General features: G+C 43.2%; 1 non-coding gene across 1 annotated transcript; it reads right to left on the reverse strand.

Moving 5' to 3' along the window:
- Nucleotides 1–6,686: 6,686 nt before the first annotated feature.
- On the reverse strand, nt 6,687–6,758 carry TRNAR-ACG (transfer RNA arginine (anticodon ACG)). The gene has a single exon. It is a non-coding gene; the product is annotated as a tRNA-Arg (tRNA).
- Nucleotides 6,759–11,736: the final 4,978 nt, after the last annotated feature.

The raw sequence follows: 11,736 nt of genomic DNA on the forward strand, positions 1-11,736 counted from the left end.
CATTTGTACCCCTTCGTTTAGATTCCATATACAAGCGCTATTATATGATATTTGTTAAAGTGTATTATTTTTACTATTTGACAAACTCTTTGCCACAAATTTTAGTTAAACATTTGGCTGTCTGAGTGGGTAACCTTAACATAGTCCATTTCCCAGAAACACAATTTGGATCCAACCGTTCTTTTATTCACTTTTATTCCACTGTCCCACCATTATCTTCATTACCTCCACCATAGTTTGGCTTCAGGTCAAACAACAGGGAGGGAACTCAGCTCCACCCTTCAACAGAAAATTGGATAAAGATTTACTGAGCATGGCCTCGCCCTTCAGAACAAGACCCAGTTTCCCCCTCTGTCAGTCTCTTCTCTCATCAGGAAGCTTCCATAAGTCTCTTATTCTTCTCCATCAGAGGGCAGACAGAATGAAAACCACAATCACAGAAGACTAACCAATCTGTTCATATGGACCAGCTTTGTCTAACTCACTGAAACTATGAGCCAGGCCATGTGGGGCCACCCAAGACAGATGGGTCATGGTGGAAAGTTCTGACAAAACGTGGTCCACTGGAGAAGGGAATTGCAATCTGCTTCAGTATTCTTGCCTTAGAATCCCATGAACAGTATGAAAAGGCCAAAAGACAGGACACTGAAAGATGAACTCCCCAGGTCAGTAGGTGCCCAATATGCTGCTGGAGATCAGTGGAAAAATAACTCCAGAAAGAATGAAGGGATGGGGCCAAAGCAAAAACAACACCCAGTCGTGGATATGACTGGTAATGGAAGTAAAGTCAGATGCTGTAAACAGCAATATTGCATACAAACCTGGAATGTTAGGTCTATGAATCAAGGCAAATTGGAAGTGGTCAGATGGGAGATGGCAAGAGTAAACATCGACTTTTTAGGAATCAGCGAACTAAAATTGATTGGAATGGGTGAATTTAACTCAGATGAACATTGTATCTACTACTGTGGGCAAGAATCCCTTAGAAGAAATGGAGTAGCCATCATAGTCAACAAGAGTCTGAAATGCAGTACTTGGATGCAATCTCAAAAATGACAAAATGATCTCTGTTCATTTCCAAGGCAAGCCATTCAATATCATGGTAATCCAAGTCTATGCCCCAACCTGTAACGCTGAAGAGACTGAAGTTGAACGGTTTTATGAAGACCTACAAGACCTTTTCGAAATAACAACCAAAAAGATGTCCTTTTCATTATAGGGGGCTGGATAATATGATGCTGTGATCACTCACCTAGAGCCAGACATCCTGGAATGTGAAGTCAAGCGGGCCTTAGAAAGCACCACTACGAACAAAGCTAGTGGAGGTGATGGAATTCCAGTTGAGCTATTTCAAATCCTGAAACATGATGCTGTGAAAGTGCTGCACTCAATATGCCAGCAAATTTGGAAAACTCAGCAGTGGCCACAGGACTGGAAAAGGTCAGTTTTCATTCCAATCCCAAAGAAAGGCAATGCCAAAGAATGCTCAAACTGCTACACAATTGCACTCATCTCACATGCTAGTAAAGTAATGCTCAAAATTCTCCAAGCAAGGCTTCAGCAATATGTGAACCGTGAACTCCCTGATGTTCAAGCTGGTTTTCGAAAAGGCAAAGGAACCAGAGATTAAATTGCCAACACCCGCTGGATCATGGAAAAAGCAAGAGAGTTCCAGAAAAACATCTATTTCTGCTTCATTGACTATGCCAAAGCCTTTGACTGTGTGGATCACAATAAACTGTGGAAAATTCTGAAAGAGATGGGAATACCAGACCACCTGACCTGCCTCTTGAGAAATCTGTATGCAGGTCAGGAAGCAACAGTTAGAACTGGAGATGGAACAACAGACTGGCTCCAAATAGGAAAAGGAGTCCGTCAAGGCTCTATATTTTCACCATGCTTATTTAACTTCTATGCAGAGTACATCATGAGAAACGCTGAGCTGGAAGAAACACAAGCTGGAACCAAGATTGCCGGGAGAAATATCAATCACCTCAGATATGCAGATGACACCACCCTTATGGCAGAAAGTGAAGAGGAACTCAAAAGCCTCTTGATGAAAGTGAAAGAGGAGAGTGAAAAAGTTGGCTTAAAGCTCAACATTCAGAAAACGAAGATCATGGCATCTGGTCTCATCACTTCATGGGAAATAGATGGGGAAACAGTGGAAACAGTGTCAGACTTTATTTTTTGGGGCTCCAAAATCACTGCAGATGGTGATTGCAGCCATGAATTTAAAAGACGCTTACTCCTTGGAAGAAAAGTTATGACCAACCTAGATAGCATATTCAAAAGCAGAGAAACTACTTTGCTGACTAAGGTCTGTCTAGTCAAGGCTATGGTTTTTCCAGTGGTCATGTATGGATGTGAGAGTTGGACTGTGAAGAAGGCTGAGCACCGAAGAATTGATGCTTTTGAACTGTGGTGTTGGAGAAGACTCTTGAGAGTCCCTTGGACTGCAAGGAGATTCAACCAGTCCATTCTGAAGGAGATCAGCCCTGGGATTTCTTTGGAAGGAAAGATGCTAAAGCTGAAATTCCAGTACTTTGGCCACCTTATGCAAAGAAGTGATTCATTGGAAAAGACTCTGATGGTGGGTGGGATTGGGGGCAGGAAGAGAAGGGAACGACAGAGGAGGAGAAGGGGACGACAGAGGAGGAGATGGCTGGATGGCATCACTGACTCGATGGACATGAGTCTGAGTGAACTCTGGGAGTTGGTGATGGATAGGAAGGCCTGGCGTGCTGCGATTCATGGGGTCGCAAAGAGTCGGACACGACTGAGCGACTGAACTGAACTGAACTGAATTGGAATGAAAAAGTAGGAAGTCAAGAGATACTCGGAGTAACAGGCAAATTTGGCCTTGGAATACAAAATGAAGCAAGGCAAAGAGTAACAGAGTTTTGCCAAGAGAACACACTGGTCATAGCAAACATTCTCTTCCAATCATAAGAGAAGACTCTACACATGGACATCATCAGATGGTCAATACCGAAATCAGATTGATTATATTCTTTGCAGCCAAAGATGGAGAAGCTCTATACAGCCAGCAAAAACAAGACCAGGAGCTGACTATGGCTTAGGTCATGAGCTCCATTTTGTCAAATTCAGACTTAAATTGAAGAAAGTAGGGAAAACCACTGGACCATTCAGGTATGAGCTAAATCAAATCCCTTATGACTATACAATGGAAGTGAAAAATAGATTCAATGGACTATATCTGATAGACAGAGTGTCTGATGAACTATGGACTGAGATTCATGACATTGTACAAGAGATAGGGATGAAGACTATCCCCAAGAAAAAGAAATACAAAAACCCAAAATAGCTGTCTGAGGAGGCCTTACAAATAGCTGTGAAAAGAAGAGAAGCCAAAAACAAAGGAGAAAAGGAAATGTTAGGTAGTTAGAATAGGGAAAAGCAGTCCAAAATGGCAGTGGCTAAAAGACAAGGAAGGGAAAAGCCTGGAAAAATAGAACAAAGGAAGGTCAAAGAAAGGTCTGAGGACCTGAGTGAGGACTTCAGGTAGAACAGCACTCCTGACTGAGCCCAAGTTGCATAGGGCAGGCCCAGGGGGAAGAAAACATATAAAAGGAGGAGCCAAGCGCTCTCTCTCTCCTGCGTGCCTATGCTCTTTTTCTCTCTCTCTCTATCGCCCCCCACCCCCACCCCACCCCGGCGTGCTGGCTCATTCCTCCACTCTCTTCTCTTCTTCGAGGGTGGATTCTCCTGCTATCTTCTGAATAAAATAGAGCTGTAACACTGATTTGTCTAAGAGCTATGACACGGTTTATTCAAGACCAGGGAGCTGTGATGCGCCAAGGGCTTTAATGTCCATCGCTCCAAATCATTGCTGTGATGAGACAAGAGCCCAGAAGCATACACTCGTCTGACAGAAAGATATACCCATATGAATGCAGCATTCCAAAGAATAGCAAGGAGAGATAAGAAAGCTTTCCTCAAAATTGCAAATAGAGGAAAACAATAGAATGAGAAAGACTAGAGATCTCTTCAAGAAGATTAGAGACACCAAGGGAACATTTCATGCAAATATGGACTCAATAAAGGACAGAAATGGTATGGACCTAACAGAAGCAGAAGATATTAAGAAGAGGTGGCAAGAATACACAGAAGAACTGTACAAAAGAGACCTTCACGACCCAGATAATCACAATGGTGTGATCACTCACCTAGAACCAGACATCCTGGAATGTGAAGTCAAGTGGGCCTTAGAAAGCATCACTACGAACAAAGCTAGTGGAGGTGATGGAATTCCAGGTGAGCTATTTCAAATCCTGAAAGATGATGCTGTGAAAGTGCTGCACTCAATATGCCAGCAAATTTGGAAAACTCAGCAGTGGCCACAGGACTGGAAAAGGTCAGTTTTCATTCCAATCCCTAAGAAAGACAATGCCAAAGAATGCTCAAACTACCGCACAATTGCACTCATCTCACAACTAGCAAAGTAATGCTCAAAATTCTCCAAGCAAGGCTTCAGCAATATGTGAACCGTGAACTTCCAGATGTTCAAGCTGGTTTTCGAAAAGGCAGAGGAACCAGAGATCAAATTGCCAACATCCATTGGATCATTGAAAAAGCAAGAAAGTTCCAGAAAAACATCTACTTTTGCTTTGTTGACTATGCTTAAAGCCTTTGACTTGTGGATCATAACAAACTGTGGAAAATTCTGAAAGAGACGGGAATACCAGACCACCTGACCTGCTTCCTGGAAATCTGTATGCAGGTTGAGAAGCAATAGTTAGAACTGGACATGAAACAACAGACTGGTTCCAAATGGGGAAAGGAGTATGTCAAGGCTGTATATTATCACCCTGCTTATTCAACTTATATGCAGAGTACATCATGAGAAATGCTGGGCTGGATGAAGCATAAGCTGTAATTAAGTTTGCTGTGAGAAATATCAATAACCTTAGATATGCAGATGACACTACCATTATGGCAGAAAGTAAAGAAGAACTAAAGAGCCTCTTGATGAAAATGAAAGAGGAGAGTGAAAAAGTTGGCCTAAAATTCAACATTCAGAAATCTAAGATCATGGCATCTGGTCCCATCACTTCATGGGAAATAGATGGGTAAACAGTGGAAACAGTGTCAGACTTTATTTTGGGGACCCCAAAATCACTGCAGGTGGTGATTGCAGCCATGAAATTAAAAGACGCTTACGCCTTGGAAGAAAAGCTATGACCAAACTAGACAGCATATTCAAAAGCAGAGACATTCCTTTGCCAACAAAGGTCCATCTAGCCAAAGCTATGGCTTTTCCAGTGGTCATGTATGGATGTGAGAGTTGGACTGTGAAGAAGGCTGAGCACTGAAGAATTGATGCTTTTGAAGTGTGGTGTTGGAGAAGACTCTTGAGAGTCCCTTGGACTGCAAGGAGATCCAACCAGTCCATTCTGAAGGAGATCAGCCCTGGGATTTCTTTGGAAGGAATGATGCTAAAGCTGAAACTCCAATACTTTGGCCACCTCTTGCGAAGAGCTGACTAGTTTGAAAAGACTCTGATGCTGGGAAAGATTGAAGGCAGGAAGAGAAGGGGATGAGAGAGGATGAGATGGTTGGTGGCATCACCGACTTGGTGGACATGAGTTTGAGCAAGCTCCAGGATTTGGTGATGTACAGGGAGGCCTGGCGTGCTGCAGTCCATAGGGTTGCAAAGAGTCGGACACGACTGAGCTACTGAACTGAACTGTTCTTTTATAAATCAGTGACTTTTGTATCATCATATCTGTCTCATGTACCTGTCCAAAATTTTAGAATGAAAGCTGTAAGATCTCTATGTCTGTCTTTGCTTAAGGATGTCTTTGAATGTATGTTGGAAATGCATGGGTTTTTTGTTACCTCCAGATGATGTTGCTGCTTCTTTAATGTTTTGTTTTCTAGATTTAAAGAAACATTTTTTCTTTTCTCTTAAACTGGTGGTGATTTTCCACCCACTGACCTCTGCTTTATGCCTTGACTCTAAGTGTCAGCTCTATACCAAGGTCTCTTTTCCCCCTATTATAACAGTTCCTGATTAAAATTTGCCATCACCATTTTAACTTCTGTTACATTAACTTGGTAAATTGTATCTTTGTAAAAAAAACCAGAAAGTAGAAGAGGGGTTGCCAGGAGTTAGGGGGAGGGAAAAAAACAGCAAGAGGTTGGTAAAAAGGGCACAGATTTTCAGTTTTGAAAGGACTACAGTCTGAGGTGTCTATAGCTGAGAACACTATATTTGAGTAATCAAAATTTACTAAGAGAGTAGAACTTTAATGTTCTCACTAAGGAAAAAAAGGTAAATTTGTGAGGTAATTGTATGCTAATTAACACACACAGTGAGGGGAATCCCTTTACAATGCATAGAAGTGAAGTCGCTCAGTCATGCTGACTCTTTGTGACCCCATGGACTGTAGGCCAACAGGCTCTTCCATCCATGGGACAAGAATAGTGGAGTGGGCTGCCATTTCCTTCTCCAGGGATTGAACCCAGGTCTCTTGCAATTGTAGGCAGACACATTGCCGTCTGAGCCACCAGGGAAATTGCTCAATGCATAGTAGTGAAGTCGCTCAGTCGTGTTCGACTCTTTGCGACCCCGTGGACTGTAGCCTACAATGCTCCGCCGTCCATGAGATTTTCCAGGCAAGAGTACTGGAGTGGGTTGCCATTTCCTTCTCCAGAGGCTCTTCCCAACCCAGGGATCGAACCTGGGTCTCCCGCATCGTAGGCAGATGCTTTACCATCTGAGCCACCAGGGAAATCATAAGTATACCAAATTATCAGGTATATCAAATAATCACTTTAAATAAGCAATGATCTGTCAATTATGCCTTAATATAGCTAAAAACAAAACACAGGAGAATCTTGCCAATGGAGAAGTCACTGACTCATGTCTGTACACCAAGCCTTGCCCTTGTTTACTGTGTTTTCCCTGGCAATCTCCCAGAACTATCTCCTCCACACCTTTCCCTGTTTCAGTTCAGTTCAGTTCAGTCGCTCAGTCGTGTCCAACTTTGCGACCCCATCAATCGAAGCACGCCAGGCCTCCCTGTCCATCACCAACTCCTGGAGTTCACTCAAACTCATGTCCGTCGAGTCAGTGATGCCATCCAGCCATCTCATCTTCTGTCGTCCCCTTCTCTTCCTGCCTTCAGTCTTTCCCAGAATCAAAGTCTTTGCCAATGAGTCAACTCTTCGCATGAGGTGGCAAAGTACTGGACTTTTCAGCTTCAGCATCATTCCTTCCAAAGAAATCCCAGGGGCTGATCTCCTTCAGAATGGACTGGTTGGATCTCCTTGCAGTCCAAGGGACTCTCAAGCATCTTCTCCAACACCACAGTTCAAAACCATCAATTCTTTGGCGCTCAGCCTTCTTCACAGTTCAATTCTCACATCCATACATGACCACTGGAAAAACCATAGCCTTGACTAGACAGACCTTTGTTGGCAAAGGAATGTCTCTGCTTTTCAATATGCTATCTAGGTTGGTCATAACTCTTCTTCCAGGGAGTAAGCGTCTTTTAATTTCACGGCTGCAGTCACCATCTGCAGTGATTTTGGAGCCAAAAAAAAAAAAAATAAATAAAGTCTGACACTGTTTCCACTGTTTCCCCATCTACTTCCCATGAAGTGATGGGACCGGATGCCATGATCTTCGTTTTCTGAATGTTGAGATTTAAGCCAACTGTTTCACTCTCCACTTTCACTTTCATCAAGAGGCTTTTGAGTTCCTCTTCACTTTCTGCCATAAGGGTGGTGTCATCTGCATATCTGAGGTTATTGATATTTCTCCTGGCAATCTTGATTCCAGCTTGTGTTTCTTCCAGTCCAGCGTTTCTCATGATGTACTCTGCATAGAAGTTAAATAAGCAGGGTGACAATATACAGCCTTGTCATACTCCTTTTCCTATTTGGAGCCAGTCTGTTGTTCCATCTCCAGTTCTAACTGTTGCTTCCTGACCTGCATATAGGTTTCTCAAGAGGCAGGTCAGGTGGTCTGGTATTCCCATCTCTCTCAGAATTTTTCACAGTTTATTGTGATTCACACAGTCAAAGGCTTTGGCATAGTCAATAAAGCAGAAATAGATGTTTTTTCTGGAACTCTCTTGCTTTTTCCATGATCCAGCAGATGTTGGCAATTTGATATCTGGTTCCCCTGCCTTTTCTAAAAGCAGCTTGAACATCAGGAAGTTCACGGTTCACGTATTGCTGAAGCCTTGCTTGGAGAATTTTGAGCATTACTTTACTAGCATGTGAGATGAGTGTCATATGTACAGCAGTTTACTAATATAATTTCCAATCTCCTAATTTATCTGTCCTGCTTTCCTCCCCCACCCCCAACCCCCGTAACCATAAGTTTGTTTTCTACATCTCTGATTTTTTTTTTTTTAGGACTTCACAAATACTATTTTCTACTCAGAAGGAAAAAAGCAGTGCTTCAGAGGGAAGGTCATGTTGTTCCAGGAAAGGGAGGAGTGTTGAGTAGACTAAAAACTACACAGACATGATGCTCCTCATTTCCATTGTCATATTGCTCTTGTGTCCTTGCTTCTCTCTTCTCATCACAACACAGAAAATCTAGAACTTTTCATTTTTCACACATCATCCCGGTTCATCTCTTACGAGAGCTCACGGCAGTGGGGAAGTGTGGCTTGTGCAAGACCAGAAGGTGAATTGCTGCCAGTTTATAAATGTGCTAAAAAGCTTCAGTTTGTCCTTAGAGAAAGTGAAAGTGTTAATCACTCAGTCGTGTCTGACTCTTTGTGATCCCACAGAAGGTAGCCCACCAGACTCCTTTGTCCATGGGACTGTAGTCCACCAGGCTCCCCTGTCCATGGAATTCTCCAGGCAAGAATACTGGAGAGGGTTGCCATTTCCTTCTCCAGGGAATGATCCCGACCCAGGGATTGAACCTGATTCTCCTGCATTGCCGGCAGATTCTTTACCATCTGAGCCACTCAGAAAGCCTTAGAGAAGTGGGGAACTCTTAAAGGTTAAAAAACTCAGACAAGGGAGATGGATGATTAGATCTGTGCTCCAGTAATTAATTCATCCAACAAATATTGTGTGTCTATAACTTTCAGACACTACGTGCTATGATTACTTCAGGGAGCAGATGAAAATCCTTGCCTTCTTGGAGTGCCCTTCAAGTAGGTGGGGGAGATAAACAATAAGCAGCTTTTATAAAGAAGTAAACAGTAATTTAGAAGGTGATAAATGCATTAAGAAAAATATATAGCAAGATTTCCTTTGTGATACAATGGGTAAGAATCCACTTGCCAATGCAGGAGTTAAGGGTTCAATCCCCAGTCCAGGAAGATCGCACGTGCCACTGAGCAACTAAACCTGTGTGTCACCACTATCAAGCCTGTGCTCTGGAACCCGGGAGCCACAGCTACCAAGCCCACCAGCTGCAACTACTGAAGCCCGAGTGCTCTAGAGCCGGGCTCCTCAACAAGAGAACCCACTGTGATGAGAAGCCGGAGGCCCCCAACTAGAGAGTAGCCCCCACTCTTGGCAACCGAAAAAGACTGCAGGCAGCAACAAGGGCCCAGGGCAACCAAAACTAAAGAGATAACTATTTTTAGAGAGCAAAGCAAAATATAGCAGAGAAAAGTGTTAGAAAGAGTTGGGCTGAAGGCTGTCGTTTTGTATAAGGAAGTCTGGAAAAGCCTCCTTCAGAAAATACTATTTGAATAAAGCTTTAAAGGAGTAGAGGGTTTAAACCAAGCTGATCTCTGTGGAAAAGAACATTTCAGGTAGGAGCAGCAGAAACAAAGGCCTTGGCAGGGCTCGGGGCTGGGGGTGGGTGGGAAGTGGGGAGCAGTGTCTGAGTTATTCCAGGAAACACAGGAATAGGAATGCAGGAAACAGGGAGGCCAGGATGGTGGGGTCAGTGCGATGGAAGGACAGAGGCCAAATCAGGGTGGATGTTGCAGGCCATTTTGCAGGCTTTTCTCTGAATGCAGTGAAAAGCAATTGGATGCCCACGGGAAAGATTCTTCTGGCCACAACATACTGGTGCACCAAAATACTGGTTGAGGATGTGTCGGGAGCCAGCGTGAGGAATTCCACCCGTGACAAGGTCATGCGGCAAGAGCTCTGATGGCAAGGCTAATCAGACCCACAACATATTGATGCACCAAAATACTGGTTGAGGATATAGATCAAATATCCATCACTAAGAAGGTGAAGTGCTATCCTGGTTTCATCCGGCAATGGATTACTCTCCACCTCTAAGTCTTTGAAACAATGTTGTATCTGAAATACATGACACTCGATTCACACTGTCGTATGGCAGAAACCAACACAATATTGTACAGCAGTTATCTTTCAATTTAAAAATGAAATAAAACACACCACTCTGTACTCTTCTTCTAAAATATCAGATTACATGTGTTGGTGCTTTCACCAAATCTGTATCTGTCTCTGGGGTTCAAATAAGTCTGGGCTGATGCCATGGGTCTTTTGGAAATTCACTGTGGGATTATCAGATAACAAAGGAATTCTGGAGAAGAATTAGCAAATCATCATTCTATCCGTAGTGAAGACTGTGTGTGTGTGTATGTGTTTGTGTGTCTGGACATCAAGCATCCTAGCTGATCCATGACAGTGCCGATTGGTGTCCTTTGTCCTGATGTCATTATTTAACAGCCCCCCTCTCTGCTGGGGGGGCCTTAAAGAGACAAGGCATATGAGACAGAGAGCCACGAGTAGCATCGTGGGGGGACCCAGCCACCAAAGAGTGACCCAGCTAGGGTATTGAGAGGGTAACAGGCAGGAAGGCCAGGGGTCTCCAAACGGAGGAACAGGCTGCAAGTGTCAGACATTTTTTTCATTACTTCTTAAGCGGAAGGAGGAGACAAACTACAAGTGTCAGATTTTTTTCCTTCTCTATACGAAATTAAAAGGAGGTTTTCCTAAAATTCTGTGTTGCCATGATGACACCTGATTTCACTTGAACTTAACTTTTCCCAAATCTTGAGCTAACCAATGTGTTTTTCTTATGGAAATGTTTTTCTTAAGCTGTGTTAATGAAACTAAGTATTTCTTTTGGACTTTGCCTTTCTTTGAAATGGTTCCACCTAAGACTAACTTTTTTCATTTTTCAAATCTTGGGCTGATAATACCTCAACAAACCAGTATTCATATCAATTGTTTTATGTCTGGGGGATGACATACCTCGTGCCATCCTATCTCAAAAATGCATGCTGTGGGAGAGGGGCCTGGTGAAACTCCCTCAGCCTTGAGGTGTCTCTCTTATCTGATTAATAGCCTTCTAACAGACATAAGTTCATTTGTAAACTAGCAAGGGGCGGGGGGCACTCTTTCTACTCCTTTCTGATGTCTATGTCAGAAACTTTGCCTATCTCTTTTTTACTTTAATAAAACTTTATTACACAAAAGCGCTGAGTGGACAAGCCCCGTCACTGGCCCCGGATTGAACTCCTCTCCTCCAGTGGTCAAGAATCCCGGCATCTTTCACGGCTTAGCAACAACCTTCCAGTATCAAGGCAGGTTTTCAGTGAGAGTGGCTGTCAAAAGCAGTAAAAGCCTGCACATATGTTTTTGATTTGTGGTTTTCTCCAGGTGTGTGTCCAGTGGTGGGATTGCTGTGGCATACAGTGGTTCCACTTTTAGTTTTTAAGGCCCCTCCATACTGTTCTCCATGGTGGCTATATCTATATACATTCTTACCATCAGTACAAGAGGGCTCCCTTTTCTCCACAACCTCTC

This window comes from Ovis canadensis, chromosome 6 (genome assembly GCF_042477335.2).
Source record: "Ovis canadensis isolate MfBH-ARS-UI-01 breed Bighorn chromosome 6, ARS-UI_OviCan_v2, whole genome shotgun sequence".
NCBI classification, from domain to species: domain Eukaryota; kingdom Metazoa; phylum Chordata; class Mammalia; order Artiodactyla; family Bovidae; genus Ovis; species Ovis canadensis.